A 16,144-nucleotide genomic window follows, 5' to 3' on the forward strand; every position below is an offset into this window, starting at 1 on the left:
AGGGGGGGGAGTGATTTCCATGTCAGCACGGTAAAAGCTTTTCAACAAGAAGGCGGTGCACATCCCTTTTTCCATAAAGAACTGTCAGTCATCTCACTGCTAAGCAGAGCCATGTCATGCTTCACCCTCCTTCAGGCCTCTGATTTTAACCAACATCGCTTAGAACACTGGGACTTTAGAGCCCATCCTTTTAATGAGGGAAACAAAACTACAAGTCCCATAAGCAATAGTGGTGGAAGGTGTCACGCATAACCTAGGACAACATCGGATTCAGCACATCCAGTTCCATTTGTTAAGTATTTGACACAACATTGAAGTTATAATCTTTGTTTTTTATGGTCATGAGTCACCAGGATACTAAAACTGTCTTTTATTTTCAAGGTCAATTAAGTAATGGTCACCAGCTTGGAAGCTCAGTTAATTCTTCAGTATTTGTCATTGATCTCAATGTGTGGCTGGTTTGGGTCTGCCCCCTGCATCGTTCCCGATAACTCACACAGGTAAGGAGCTTGTAGCAGCAACATGATAACCCCATACTCGTCTGTAAGAAGTGCGCTCCGAGGCAGGTATCCGATCATTTTTGTGAAACAAGCAAGCACCAATATCTGCTATGTACATTTGTTAAAATAAAACACAATCAATTCAATTCAAAATATACTTTATTCGGCATAAAGCAATACCATAAAAGTACAGTGTTAAAAAACAATATCTCATACATTATAAAAACCATACTAAAAACCTGTTTAACAACAATACATAAAATATGTAAATGAATCGACACGGGGATCATCTTATAGAAATGACAAGGAGGTACCCGGTTAAAAATGTTTCATCCATAGTATAGTGCAAATCGGAGCAAATATTGAACACACAGGACCATTATTCCTCCCCTCTACTGGTTCTGAGTTTCATCGCTAATCTTAGAAAATTTACTACACAGAAAAGTTTTTAAAGGTTCTAATGACAATTTCAGAAACAGTAGGACCACCTTAACTTGTTTGAACTTGGCCTTCCTTAAAATACCTTTTAAAAATAGTCGCCTAGGGTAAGCGTAAAATGGGCATAGTAGGACCAAATGGAGCGTATCCTGTGGAGACCGTTGGCCGCAGCCACAGGGGCCCTTACTCTCCAAATGCTTTGTATACCCTGCTGGAACCGCCAAAGTATGGTGTAACAAATCTAGCCTGAAACGGGTCATGAGAAATCTGTCTTGAGGATTGTAAATAAGACACAAATAAGGTTCCATGCCAAGGCACGACTTTGTTAACTGATGAGTTCTTACTGATGGCTTAGTCAGCTCTCTTGCTTCCCTATATGACTTGGCTCTGTTTAAACATTCTGAATAAATACGGCCCTTATCCTTAGATAGCAATTTGGTCGGGTGGGTAAAATATTCAACACATCCCAGGGCTAACAGGTTTTCCTTGATGTGTCTAATCCAAGGAATATTGTAACCCCGTGCTCGTGCAATGCAGTCTGATATTGTTTGTTGACTTAACGCCGCCTCTGGGTTTGTCTATACCTTAATCCAGCAGGCGAGGGGCTTCCATTGCAGCCTATCGCACAGACGGTTTATACCCAGTTCCTCATGAACTATGTTGGAGGAAATGCTTTGTGGGACTTTCAGTACCCGCCTCAAATATTTGTTTCCTTCTATTTGTAACTTAAGCGGGTCTATAAAGCCCCAGACCTCACTCCCATATAAAACTTTGCACAGCTTACAGAACTGTAGAGGTTCAGGATTTGTTCCAGAGACCATCGCCCTAGCCTCTTTGCAAAATTCATAGTTGCCCCTGTTGAGTTAATTAGTTTATTGCATTTCTCCTCCACAAGGGCTTTAAAACTAAGGCGACTGTCGAACATGATCCCCAGATATGAAAATGACTTGACCTTTTCCAGTCCCTGTGTGTCTATTGTATACTTAGTTTTGCTGGATCGTCCTTTCTCTACCTCCATAACATATGATTTGGTGCGGTTCGGTGACAAATGTAAGCTATCCATAAAATGGACAAAGCCATCTATGAGGCGCTGCAGTCCACGCGCAGTGCGGGCCAAGAGTACCACGTCATCTGCATACAGTAACACCGGTATCCCTCTCCAACCTATCTGCGGGCAGTCCACCCCTAGAGCTACCAGCGCCTGGGTCAAACCATTTATATATAAAGTAAAGAGGAAGGGTGCCAAAATACATCCCTGCCTCACTCCCCTTGAGCATGGGACGTGGTCTGTGACTTTTCCCTCCTTATCATATCTGACCTGGGCAGAAGTATTCTGATGCAGTGTCCGTAATATATTTACCAGACCAGGGTCAACTCCCAAGGTCCCCAATAGTCCCCACAATTTCTTCCGATTTACTCGATCAAATGCCGCGGTGAGGTCCATGAAAGCCATGTACACCGTCCCCTCACTGGCTACGGTGTACTTGGCTGCCAGGAGAAATAAATTAAGGCATTGATCTGTGGTGGAGCGGCCCTACCTAAACCCATACTGGGTATCCGTAATGATCTCATGTTCCTCCCCCCCAATCAATCAATCGGTTAAGAATGGCCCTACCTAGCACTTTCACGGTAACATCAATGAATGAAATAGGCCTATAGCATTGAGGGCTATTTCTGTCCCCTTTTTAGGTCGAGCAGACCTACCCTCAATGCGTGAGCATTGATGGTGTCTGCTTCAGACCTAATGTGGCCCGTATTTGGGAATGTGGACACGAGAGGGTGCACAAGCGCAGATTTGCTCAGATTTGACCTCGTGAGCGCGCACGTCACCGTGCCCCTCTCGTGCCTTACATTCCCGTGCTCACACAGCCAGCCCCCACACCCTTGCACACAGGCACATGTACACGCAGGCACACACACAGGTACAACACATGCAGGCACATACAAGCGCACCCCCCCCCCGCCCGCCGCCACCCCCCTACCCCCCGCCTACATACGCACACACACATACTCCCAACCCCGCTCACCGGGCACACGCATGGCTTCTATCATTGGGGAGGGTGGGGGTGGGGGGGGGCGGCACCGGCACCGTGCCCCGAGGCCCCCCCTCACCGGGTCTGCTATACTCTTCCCCGTCCCACAGCCTCACAGCACTCCAAGACTGCAGGCACCGCCACTGTCACGAGCCGCAGGGAGCGCCGACGTGCACGCTCACGGCGTCACGCTCCTGCCCTCTCGCGTCTCTTCTGCGCACGTGCATTTAGTTTGGCCAGCTACTAACGCGGCCTCGCAGCAATTTCTGTGGCGCTCTCTTTCTTATCAACCACCTTCTTCCAAAGACGTTATGCCCCCGTTCCGTACAAAATACGGTGACTCTTTCAAGCCTGAGTGTACGGGACTCTGACCGACAGATCGGCGCCTTGCAGTGCTTTCCCAGCGCACGCTTCGAGATCGGTGAGTTTAACAAGCATGGCTGTCTCATGTGGACATTGTGACCATACCATGCGTCCCTGCTAGTTTTTTTTAACCCTCCCACTTTGCTCTCCTGAAATGTTGGCATGTATGGAAACCAGACACATCCGCTGAAATGCCACCCGTCCCCTGCCAGGAACAGATAATCTGGGCCCGGCTTGGAAGGACGTAGCGCGACTGAGCGTCAGATCAGCCTTTAATCGAGAACCGCACCAGAGGCAGCTACGGATGCAGGGGGCGTTTGATTGCTCGTGTTTTCAGTCTACCCTTCACATTTCTCGCTGTGTAAGCAAAATGCTGTCACTGTGTTATACAACACCTCCTTATATCCTCGGGCTGGGGCACAGCAGAAACCTGCCCTGCGCTTAAGCGTGATTTGCAGGTTCAGTCTTTCAGTGAATTTGTAGTGACTTAAGTAACACGCACTTAGTTTATTCGCCTCGCCCCCAAAGCCTAGCAAATGGTATGTGTCATTTCCGAGTTACTTCTGTTTCTCCGTGGTTGGTTCTCGGCTGTGTGCACATGGGCTCCGAGCTGGACGTGCATACGTTTGTGTAGACCCATTTTCCAGTCCTCCCTTTATATGTGTGTGCATGGAAATATGGACCTGGTATTTGTATCACCAGACCTACCCAGAAGGCAGCGTGGCTTTGTACTCTATCCAGGCCAGAGATCTAGTCATCAAGAGATTGGATGGAAGCTGGGGTCCTGTGCAGAGCAGGTCTCAGCACTGCCTTTATATTGAAAGTCGGGTAGTTTTATGACACACCTGTGGCACAGGTCAGCTATGTGGGATTTCTAACCAGACCGTTACACAATCAAGGGTGTCTATTGTCCCTCCAACTCTTCCTTTTATCATTGGAACCCTTTTCAGCAGATATTCGGTTCCCAGCAGATATCGGTACATTCAGGAAATAAACACAGCTGCTGGGCAGGTAAAATCCTTCATGATGCCATATTGTTGACCCTTACTAACGTGCACAGTTTGATGCCTAATATGATGACAGCGATCCACTCCTTTTCCCAGGTCTTTTGGTATAAAATCAATAAGTACAAATGTGACGCAGTACCCATGACCGGTGCCACTGAGATGGATAGTCTGTGCGGCTATCGTATGTGCTGGATTTCCAGGGCTCTGAAATCCTAGGGTGTCTCGTTGAATAGAGGATTGGCGGTGTGGTTAAGACAGGGCTCGAGTCGGGATACCACGCGGGTGGACGGCGTCCCCCCACTTATTTTACCGGGGGGATGTCATCCTCCATGCCAAACAGCTGGACTTAACTCTTTGGCCTCTCTGGGACGAGGAGCTCGGCACCTTTCGTGACGTCACTTCCTGTCGTGACGTCACTTCCGGTGACAGCGTCCCCCCACTTCTTTTTTCAGGACTTGTGCCCTGGGTTAAGACGACCTCAACCCACTGATATCCTGTACGTGCCACGATTTCTCCTGCTGGCCTCTTCTTTGCTTTTCCTTATGGGTTCAGGTTCTAATGATTAAGATGCCAGGGTTGCCACTTTTCACTTATCTGTTGTTCGGGATGTTCCTCCTGCTCACTCACAAACAACTCGACGCAGATAGGCAACAGTATTAAATGATTTGTCTGGGGAGGCTCCGACCTGAGGTTAGGTCCGCCACACCACCTATGGATCACTGCAGCAGCCTCATATGTGCGGTTATTACTTGGCTAAGTATCCGCCGCAAGTGGTGTATTTTCTTCCAAGACCTGTCTAGGTGTCATTTTGCGGGGCACGCATACATAGGGACACTACTCTTGTCTAACTCAATACCGAGAACCATTCCTATTCAGTGGAACAGTGCGCACAAGCTACTGGGAGTCAGCCTGCTAATATCATGTGGCACGACAGTATGGTGTAATGCAGACACATGCATAGGAGGAGGCTGTATACTCCTTTGAAAGTGCTGCGGCAAGAACGCTATTTTGTGTCTGGAACAACTGTTTTAGAATGTCGGACCGAAGGCCTTTCATGACCCTGCATGAAGTTCGGGTGGCTGCGCCTGAACAGATAGGCAACTAGCACCTTAGGCCCTGACTCAGTGTCGTTGCCTGGATCACCAATTAAAGAATGCTTCTTTAAACGGGGGTCCTTTGAAGGTGTGTTGCCAGGTATATACAGCGTATTGATAGGTCACGTCCTCCAAACAGACAGAACAAGCCTTCAGATTCTCATTTTAAAGTTTTACCTAACTGGTCCACCTTGAAACTCCATAAAGGTGGGCTACTTCCCTGTTGTGGCTGCTGGCGGCGTACACAGCTGGACTGTGATGCATATACTCTGGCAGTGCCCCAACCCCTTTCAGTGAATGACAATTAATGTAAGAGTGGTGGCCTGCTTAAGAACAGCAAACCACCATCCTTGCTTTTTCTCGCCCAATTAATGCTACTTTACCTGACCTTGCCCCGCTGCTCGGTACATGGAGATCCTATACTAGGGTCCCACACCCAGAGGACTCGCCTGAATTCTAGCACTCATGTCCAACATATCTCACTACATTTTACTGTATTTTGCACTGTTTGCCAGCCCCTATCTGGACTCTAGAATAGGTAATCTATATCTCACTTGGGGGTGGCAGGACAAATAGAGAGCCCACACTGGCAATTACCGCAGTTGGAGGAAGGCCACGTCTTGTCTCAATGAGTCATTTATAAGGAGTAGCCTCGTGGCTGGACCTTTCTCGGTGATGTTTTCCAATTTCATCCCTGATCTGCAAATATAGCTGTAGTCGAGTGAAGGATACAAAAACCCGAGACAGTGCCCAGAAATATGGGGTCGCAGCCCGGAGTTACTTGTGATGTTCCTGATGGGGGTAAACATTTTTTTCCTTCGGGCTCATTTCCCCATTAAATCAGAAAAAAACAGTTTCTGGTCACAAAGTGTGGTGTGGTATGGAGAGTGATCATACTCAGGAGCCCTAATGCTACTCTTGGTTTGGCCTATGCAAGAGGTCAGTGAACACTGAAATGCACAACATTGTCAAAGCCAAGAGGTTTCACATATAGGAGATCTATTGGCTTTCTCATTATTTCTATTTTTTTTTTACACAACCAATCAACGCTTCTCCTAGGGACGATGAAGCTGAACGATACAGACTATGTGCGAGCTGTGCAAAACTCAAACCTACATAATGCTATACAAAAATAGTATTCATTAAAATATCACTGCATACCTCTCATAACATGAATAAGCATAGCATACACAATATAAAGAAAAGAAAAAATATTACAATTTTAGTTGAATTGAATACAATAAAATTAACGAGCATTAAAGCTAATTTCTTGCCACGTTTTGGTTTGAAATAACAGAAAAAGATATATTCAACACCATATGACGTGATTAAACAAGCCGCCGCCGCCACCGTCACCCCCAGTACCAACACATATTGCATTATAAATGCTATAATTGTCACATTTACGAAAGAAAAAACTATTGGCATTGTAAATGACAAAGCTATTAATTTCGCTATTTTCAAAACTAACTCATAAATAAAATATTTGTCATTTACAATACCAATAGCTCAAACTTTCCTAATGCGAGACCTATTGCATTGCAAATGCTTGTTTAAATATGGGGACTATTGTGGCCGTAGACCAGGATATTGGCATCATTGTTTGCACTGCGGTATTTATTACTCTGGTGAGTATGGGCACCCAGAGTTCTTTCTGGCTTAAGAGGAGATCTGGTGGAATCCCATCAGGTCCTGGCACCTTATTACGGGTTAGCCCCTCAATCCCCGCCTTTATTTCTCCCAAGGAAAAGATAATCTGGGGTGGGTTCACACTTTCCAGTTCTCAATGCTACCATGGTTATACAGGCCCTTGTAATGCTCAAACAAGGTTTCTGGGAGGATGTGGCAGGCCAGCTTGGGTTTATTTGAATCCTGAAAGCATGGTTCATTAACAACTCTCCAAAAAGCAGTCGAGTCCTTTGTCTCAGCCGCTTCTCTCAAGTTTTCCCATGCCTGGTTCTGCAACACGGTTCTGCGGCATCTTAGTGTTTTATTGTACCTAGCCCTGCAGCTTGATACCTTCCCTCTGTCCCTAGGTACGCATTTCAGAGCCGAGTTCAGATCCCTCAAGGCGAGGGTGCAGTCATGATCGAACCACCTTGGTGCACTGTGTTCCTTGTTGATCTACCTGCTACTAAGTAAGCCATCTATTTCTTTGGCTGCTCCCTCAGATGCCTTGATCAGGTCTGCGCCCTCAACCTCCAAGTCCAAACACTTTCAAACATTGGACTCGGCCTGTGTCAGTAAGATTCTGTAAAATGCCTCACTGTCCGTGTTGACCCACCTTAGTCTCCTACCTTGGTCAGTGGCTTTAATCAAACCTCTGGCCCCCCTACGCTGTGATAGAAGTACCGCATTTGGATCTATGATGCACAGGAGAAGCGGGTTATGGTCGCTGAAAATGCTAACCTCTATCTCAAACTTTGTAACCTAACACTTTAACATGGGTGTAACGAAAATAAAATCAATTATAGTGCCCTTCGCCCTGCCTTTGAAAGTAGGGGTGACCGTGCTATTGCCCTCCCCACCAATCAAATCCATGGTATATGTTAGGGCATGCCTGCCCAGGATCTTATTCAGCGCTACTCCTTCCCTTGTGTGATTCAGGCGCCACCCCTCTACAATCGGGCAAGCCGACCAGTTCCCCTCATTCATTCTTAGGAAGGGGCATGGGTGACAATTAAACTCCCCTGCTAATACTAGCTGGGAGCACAGTGCCCCTTCCTCCTCCATGCCTGCCAGCCGAGCCCCTAATTCATTTAGGCTTCGGAGAGTTTGTCGTGGAGTAATGGCATTTTAGAAATTTACAACAGTTAAATTAAAACACTTATTATGATATGTGAGTCCCAGTGTGCAGTCCCCCCTTGCCCTCCCCGGCGCTGACTTACGTGCTGGGACGAAAAATATTTTGTAGCCTTCTATTGCCTGGGTGTTACTATGTACCTCCCATGTTTCTTGTAGGAGGATTATTTGATGTTTCTTAATATACGTTAGCCAGTTTTGATTTTTGATTTTTGAGGCTAAGCCCGCTACATTCCAGGATATGATCTTAATCTCTCCCACTATTTGACTGCCTGCCGTGACTGTTGTAGGGTTAGTGGGCATTACAGGAACTTCACCCAAATTCCCTGCATCTTTCTCCACATTTCTCCCACCGGGCTCTATAACTCTCACATTGGCATTGAAATCATCTGACTGTGTGCGCCCTGGACCTTTATTGTCTCCTATTATGAGTGACCCCTCCCCCCCTCGTGCTTTCTCGTCTTTCAACCCCCCCACCAGTCAATCTATTTCATTTAGGGCTGAAGCACAGTGGAGAGGTGCAAATCGGTTAATGAGTAAAGCTAGCTGCCCCCTCCCATCTGATGCAATCCTATTCCTCCTATGGTCACCTTGCATATTCCTAGGGGCCATATCTCTATAGAAAAAAGCCAAGGGGAGCAGTCTGATACTGGACCCTCCATCCCCTTGGTATTGACCCCTGGATTGACTATGGAGGAGCTCATTGACTAACTCTGGATACCTGAAATTCAAAATCACACAATCACCCGCAAAGCTCTTTCTGCTACTTCCGAACCAAGCCACCCTCCTTGCCATCAGAATATGTCTGTGTTGTGTGATATTGAAACCCGTGTTTTTGACTAGCCAATGTGCTGTCTTGTTAAATAGAGTGCGAGGGGATTCCTCCCTCTAATCCCCGTTAGTAGGAACCCCTACAAGGACCACTGTGTAGGGGCTGGAGGCTGGGGGGAGATCCAATGTGAGTAAACTCCTAGTGCTCGGCACAGCGTCCGCTATTGTTAACTCCTCATTACTGACTATTGCCCTTCTTCCCTCCGAGCCCCTCTGGGCTGTGTCAGGACAAACCGTATAAGTTGGCCCCATTCTTTTTATGCTTAGGGTAGTCCCGTTCGTTTTACCCGCCAAGGCACCCTTGCTGGTGCCCTCACTGTCTTTGCCCAACTGTCCGCCTTCGCGGTGCCCCCCTCCTTGACCCTCATAACTAGTTGTGGGCTTTGAGTATGATGAGGCTTCTGCTCCCCCCTCCTCCGGTCCCCTAATTCTACCTGGCACACTATTCCCCTGATCGCATAGCCGAGATAGTTTTTCCTCAATAACCTTAATTCTCTCGAGCACCGGTCCCAAATGGGTGGAAAAAAGGAGCTCTACGGTTGACCTTAATAGATCTTCCATTCCTTGTCCGCTCCCCATCTTCCCACAGTTTGAACATTGCGTGCTACAAATGGGTCCCACGGCAGTGTTCACTCTGCTGGTCTTTACGGCACCCTTCTGTTTTGATTTTGGCTATGAAACAATCGTCCCCCTCCCCCCCGATCGTGTGCCCCGGGCCCTTGCGTCAGCTAGAGGTGATACCAACTGCGTAGTAGATGTGTCTTTTATTGCACCTTTTGATCTTGTGATCACTTCTCCGCCCCCCTTACTATGGTTCCTATACCTGAGTTGGCCCTAGAGGCTACCAACTCTGATGGCCCTTGTTCTGGCCTGTCAATCACTGGAGTGGACGCGCTGGAATTCTTCTCCACCTCTTCAATACTAATGTGAGACCGGTCAGGGTCAGAATCCGTTATAAGTGGGTCATCAGGGTACATAAGTGAGCCACCCTCCTGTGTCATATGGGGAACATGAACCATAGCACTAGTGATGCTGCCACTATCCTGCTTTGATTGACCTTGGAGGATACTTTTACTTGGTGTTTTAGACCTTGCTATGGGGCCCATTGATGATCGCTTATGTTATAGCAGTGTATCTAGCGACAATCTTTTTTCTGTGAGCTGAATTTCGTGGACTAACAGTGATTCTGCTCTTTAAAGAAATGCATCAACGGTCCCCTTAACCCCACCCCCTACCCCAGGAATCACCTTCCGCTTACTCATACTGAGTGGTGTTCGATACTCCCACCGGTTACAGCGCAGATGTGCTATAGAACTATGGTCAGGTCCTACGTTACATACAGTACGAAAGGCACTAAAAATGAAATAGAGTCCACAAAGCACAAGGCGCTGCCTCCCTAACTGCTAAAACTGATGTAATCAGCTATTACTGTAGGAGAGTAGGGTCTGCAATCCTATGATCACCCGGACTTTTTGCTTTTGTTTCACTGGTTTACGACTTTCTCGGGCTGTGGGCCTGCCAATCAGACCCACAGCCTAGCTGTTCTCTCGCTAAATTGATATGTGTACCTTAGGTGCATTACCCAATTGGAACTGGGCCACCCTGTCAGACCCTGTAACTCAGGGCATCGGTGTACCCAGGGCCTACCAGGGGCTGAAGCATGTATTATGCCACCCCTGGATGGCCATCTAAATCTGACACAACTGGCTGCACGACAGCTGGGGCCACGTGGCGTACTCGCCCGTTGCTGTAGGTGTAGTATCCCTATACCTAACCTTAAAATGGACACCCGAGTTCCTCTCAGTCACTCCTATGGCAGGCCTTGACAATCCTGAAGGCAGAGTGCATGGAACCGTGTGAATTGGGCTCTGGCACAAGCCGAGCCCGGTTGCAGCTTGCGGAACCAAGACCCAATGGCTGTTCCATGATAACGCGTATCATATCAGTGACTTCGGTATCGCGTTATCAAGACATGTCGAGTAAGGTGTCATACGAATCGGGATGCTGCCCCCTCACCAATACTGGCGACGAGGTTAGCATTCCGCCCTTCTAGAGGGACACGACATGTACTTAACTGTGAACCCCGGTTAAAGTTAACTGAAGCCTCAGCTCCACAAAATGGACGCAGCCACCACAGACACAAGTCTGACAACCTGCTGCTGGGAGTCCTTCCAGCGAGGAGAGCTTGGACAAAGGGTTTCCTGTCAAGGGCGGTGTTCGCACCGTCCCAGACAGGGTTTGTGTATTCTGGGTAGGTAGGGCTTTGCAAGAAGGTGACTGCGGAGTGGCACCCCGGTGCTCACTACGCATCTGCCGGCTAGAACCAGTTCCAGAGGCGCGCAGCCCCTGACCTGGGGAAAGTCCAGCAGGAGGAGAGGGGTGTAACTACCCCCCTTCCTGGTCCCACCCTTAGGGCAGGACCTAGTCATGTACCCACCCCTTTCTTTAGGATAAAGGCCGGAGCGGGGACCCTTCCAAATCAGATCATCTTTGAATCAAGAATACTTTCTACGAAAGGACTTCGAGACTCTTCTCAAGATTTCTCCCTTGTGGCTAAGGAGTAGTCACCCTGCATCCGCAGGCACCATCTAATAATAATAATAATAATAATAATAATAATCTTTATTGCGTGATTTAAAAATAAACCATTGCAAGTACAAAACATTTAAAAAGTTCAAGATTGCATTTAGAATGTTACATTCATTAAAAATCAGTATGTATAGATGATAACAAATGAAACTTCCATTTTAAAAAATCATATTCATAAAAAGCCAGCAACAGCAAGTAAAATTTTGGCAGCATTATTCCAATGGGGGATCGCAAACTCTGGGCAGCTCAGCAAGTTTTTTTGCAGCGCGCTCCATGAATCTTACTAGCGCACAATTTAATTTAGTGTTCCTAGGGTCGAAACAGGCCAAAACTGCTGCTCTACAGCTTCTAATCATGTTTCTATTCCAATGATGCTTTAGTAGGGCCCGTCTCTCAGTCAATAGTAGAGGGCACAGGCATATGATGTGTATAATGTCTTCTTTGTGGGTCCCACAAAGTCGACATTGAACTTTTCCATGTTCTCTTTTCCATTTTGGCCAATGAGTCAACAGGTTAATAACTCCCAGTCTCAGTTTTAAAAAACGTAGTTTCGTCCGAGCACTGAACGATGTAGTAAGGTACGGCTGTGGGATTAGCAAGGCATAGGATTGAAGGGTCATCCACCCATGACTTCTTTTTGCAAGGCTGGCTTTGTCTTCCACTATTGACAATTGTTTGGTGCTGATTTTCGCTAGCCTTTTAAATTCCATCTGACTAGCGTGCAAGTTCCAGAGGTCATTTAGGCACAGGGTTTTTAAGCCGTTTGACCAGTATTCATGTCCTGCTCGCCATGAGTTGTTATCAATGCTGGCCCACAAATGGTATCCTAAACTTCCCTCCTTTGATAACCTCAATTTGTGACAGCACACGAGGAAAGACATGGCTCTGGCCAATTGTTGTTTGCAGATGCCAAGTTCCAACCTAATTTGTGCCGGTGATGTATGGTTTGGTAATTTGAACACAGACCTGTAGATCTTAGTAATTATTTTATCTAGATGGTCACTATCCAATCCTTTTAATGCTTCGCTTCCGTAAGTTAAGGCAGGAATGATTTTTGCCTGAGCCGCCTGTAGTGTGGGTGCAAGAGTAGGGCCTTGTAGTTTCTTTTGAATTAGTCCGATTGCAAAAGCGAGTGCCGTACCCTTCCTTTTTTGCTCTTCTAGGTGGGATTTGTATTTTCCATTGTTGTTGAAAGTGACTCCAAGGTACCTTTGGCTATTTGATTCGACAATGCTTTCATTATTCAAAGCCCAAGACAGTTTCTTGACTTTCCTTGAGTGCACCGCTAAAATTTTCGTCTTCCTGTTGTTGATGCGAAGCTCATTGTCATTAGAGTAGTCGGAAGTAGCATCCAAAAGTCTTTGCATTCCGATCTTTGTTTTGCTTAACAGTACCACGTCATCAGCATATAATAGATTTGTCAGCGGCAAGCCAGATAGTTTGGGAGCGTGGGAGTTGACCTTATTAAGAGCTTCAGGGAGGTCAGCTAAGAAAAGATTAAAAAGAGTCGGGCCAAGACACAACCCTGTTTGAGGCCTTTTTTCGTCGGAATCGGGCGAGACAATCTTGAGCCGTCCCCGATCTTAATTCTAACCCATGTGTCCTGGTGTAGGAGTTGTATGGCTCTTAGGAGGGCCTCTGGAATGTTAAGTCTGGACAACTTCTGCCAGAGTTTACTTCTGTTGACATTGTCAAAAGCCGCTTGGTAGTCAATAAACCCCATATAAAGTGAACAAGAGCAGAATTTCGCTTGGTCAATTAAGCATGAAAGGGTCATGAGATTGACTGAGGTACCGGTGTTTATTGTGAAACCTGTTTGATTTGGAGGAATTATAGAGTTTTCATCTGACCATGCCCTATCGAGTTGAGCAGCACTCCCGCAAAATACTTTGCTTCGTTGTCAATGAGTGCGATGAGACGGTAATTCCCTGGGGATTTTTTGTCCCCCCCTTTGGAGATTGGTGCAAGGATGGATCCACGCCAGGAGGGCGGTATGGTGTTGTTTTGCAGACATGTGTTAAAAAGGGGGCTTAGTTTCGCAGCCCAGAAAGTTGCATCTTCCTTGAACAGAGCTTGAGGAATTCCACCTGGACCAGGCGCGCCATCCTTGCGTCCCTTTTTTATTATTTTTTCAATTTCGACCTTCTGGACTGTCGCAAAATTGACGCAGCTTTGGGTCGAGTGACGTTCTTTTGTTGGTGTCATTTTGTGGCCTAGCTTCTTTAAGGAGTTTGAAGTGTTCGGGAGAGGTTCCGGGACAATCTCTGTTTGTGTTAGTGTGTCCATGGGAGGGGGATTTGGATGGTTAGTGAGCAGTTCCTGGTCATTAAAGTGGGAAAAGAGAAATTCAACCCACTCTATTTCAAGAATGCTCGAGGAAGCAACTTTGGATGTGCGCCCAGATGCACTATTGATTGTGCGCTAAAACCTGGCAGAGTTGTTTGTTTTAATGTCATGCTGCAGTTTGGCCCAAAACAGGTTCCATTGACTTGTGCGTAGTTCACGTTTTGCTTTCTTGAGGTGATTGCGGGCCTCTCTCAATTTTATTATTTTAGTGGGATCCATTGGATCAGTTTTTAAAGCCCGCCATAAGCGATTCATCGATCTTGTTGCAGATAGTATCTCAGAATTTGAGCGCGGCGTATACTTTTGATCAGTTTGACTTGTGTGTTTTGTTGGTTTCGCGAATCTGTCAGTAAGTTCAGTAGCAAATGTTGACCAGTTGGCACATATGTTGTCCGGGCACGTTTGGCGCTCAATTATTTGTTTAGCCTCTGCTGATATGAGTTGAAGATTCTTAAAGGAGCATTTGATGCGTTTGAGGATGATTGTAAGGCTCTCAGATGGCAAGTCCTTTACCTTTTTGTGTTGTGTGAGGCAAGTCCTCAGAATAATTTCTTGCGGGCAGTGATCACTTTCTGTTCTGTTTCCAAGACAGTTTCCTGCTACTTGATGGAGCAATGAAATGCTGACGAAGGTATAGTCAATTAATGAAGTGCCTTTTTTCGATAGATAGGAGAATCGAGGTGGCTTGTCAGCAGGATAACGCCCATTTAAGGCTCTTAGGCCCAGATTTTCAAGGTTACCTTGTAGAGAACTTCCATGTGGATCGTCCTTGTGCCAACCAGGCTTGGCTTGCGGTGGGATCACCCAGATGCTATCATGTGATTTGGTGACCTCATTTTTTTGAAGGACTGACATTAACCACATGTTAAAGTCACCAGTGAGTAGGATTTCTGAGTTTAGAAAACCTGTTTGCACTCTTACAACTGACGCTGTTACTTCGTCTACAAAGGATTTCCTGGATGCTATGTTTGGGCGGACGTAGGCATTCATGAAGATTAACCTCCAATTTTGGCCATTGTTCAAAGTAAGAGAGATTCCCACACATTGGAGGCGATTTGATGAGCCCGGAAGGTCCCAGGAGGTGACTGCATTTTTTGTTGATATATAGACTGCAAGACCGCCACTCCCTCTTCCTGGACGATTCAGTTTATGTGCTGGAATATGGTGGGTTTTAAAGCCTTCTAGGTGCTGCGGTGCCATAAGCCATGTCTCTTGTAATAAGAGTATGTCGAAACCCCGAAAGTAGGAAATGGTAGCGTTGTCCTCGAGTTTGCTCGTAAGGCCATTTATATTCCATGAACAGATTTTTAAAGGAATCTTTTCGTGGCAGTCCACCCTGCTGGGATGTCAACGTAAAAGGCGGGTTGTATTCAGGGCCCCGGCCAGCCATGACCATGAACCCACCACGTCCTGATTCCTATTTATTGTGATCCCGTCTTCTTTTGCTTTCCTCATTGGGTGGACAGAAGTGGGAGTTTTGTTGCATGCACCCCTGAGGACGGAGTAAACTGTACCCCTCCCTACACTTTTATGTTCAACACCACAGCTTCCCTGTAGAACGTATGGATAGCCCTCTTCCCTGCCCGGTTGTATCAGTATTCCCCATTGCTTGAAGGTGTCGATTGACCCTAGAATTTTGTTCATTGCCTCTGCGGTTCTCCAGGTGATCTTTGTGGATTCGTTTGATTGGCCTTGACATGGTGCAATGAATTCTACCGATATTATGTCTTGAGTGGTAATTTCGTCTGACAAACCTGACGCTTGTATCAGCTTTAAGATGTTACCCCGATTTAGGATGTCATGGCTGCCTTTAGACTTGTATTCTGGATAGAAGAGGGTAGAGAGGTGGTTCCCACTCTGCACTGTGCTATTTGGCCTGGGCATTGCCTCTGTTTTGTCCATGATTGGCAACTGCGCAATTTTTATCAAAGAACCCGTAAAAGGGATCTCGTTGCGCACAGAATTGGGCCTTTCATTGTTTACATGACCGAAATTCCAGTTTTCACTTGCTGGGAGTGCGCCCTGTTGGTAGTTGACACGATTTACTGTATCTTCCTGCTTTAAAATGGGGCCTCCAGGTGGCCTTGTCGCGAGACTCGGAGTATGATTCACATCTGTTTCATTCTGCTTGATGTGTGTGT

The 16,144-nt window shown here is 46.7% G+C and overlaps 1 long non-coding RNA gene across 1 annotated transcript in view; it reads left to right on the top strand.

Annotated features, from left to right (window-relative positions):
* The first annotated feature begins 381 nt into the window (after positions 1-381).
* LOC147738091 (uncharacterized) overlaps positions 382-16,144 on the top strand; it is a 45,865-nt gene continuing 30,102 nt past the window's right edge. The window contains exon 1 of the long non-coding RNA XR_015299428.1: positions 382-500. This is a non-coding gene — a long non-coding RNA (uncharacterized LOC147738091). The remainder of the gene's footprint in view (positions 501-16,144) is intronic.

The sequence above is a fragment of the Lissotriton vulgaris genome, chromosome 1_1 (genome assembly GCF_964263255.1).
Source record: "Lissotriton vulgaris chromosome 1_1, aLisVul1.2, whole genome shotgun sequence".
Taxonomy (NCBI): Eukaryota; Metazoa; Chordata; class Amphibia; order Caudata; family Salamandridae; genus Lissotriton; species Lissotriton vulgaris.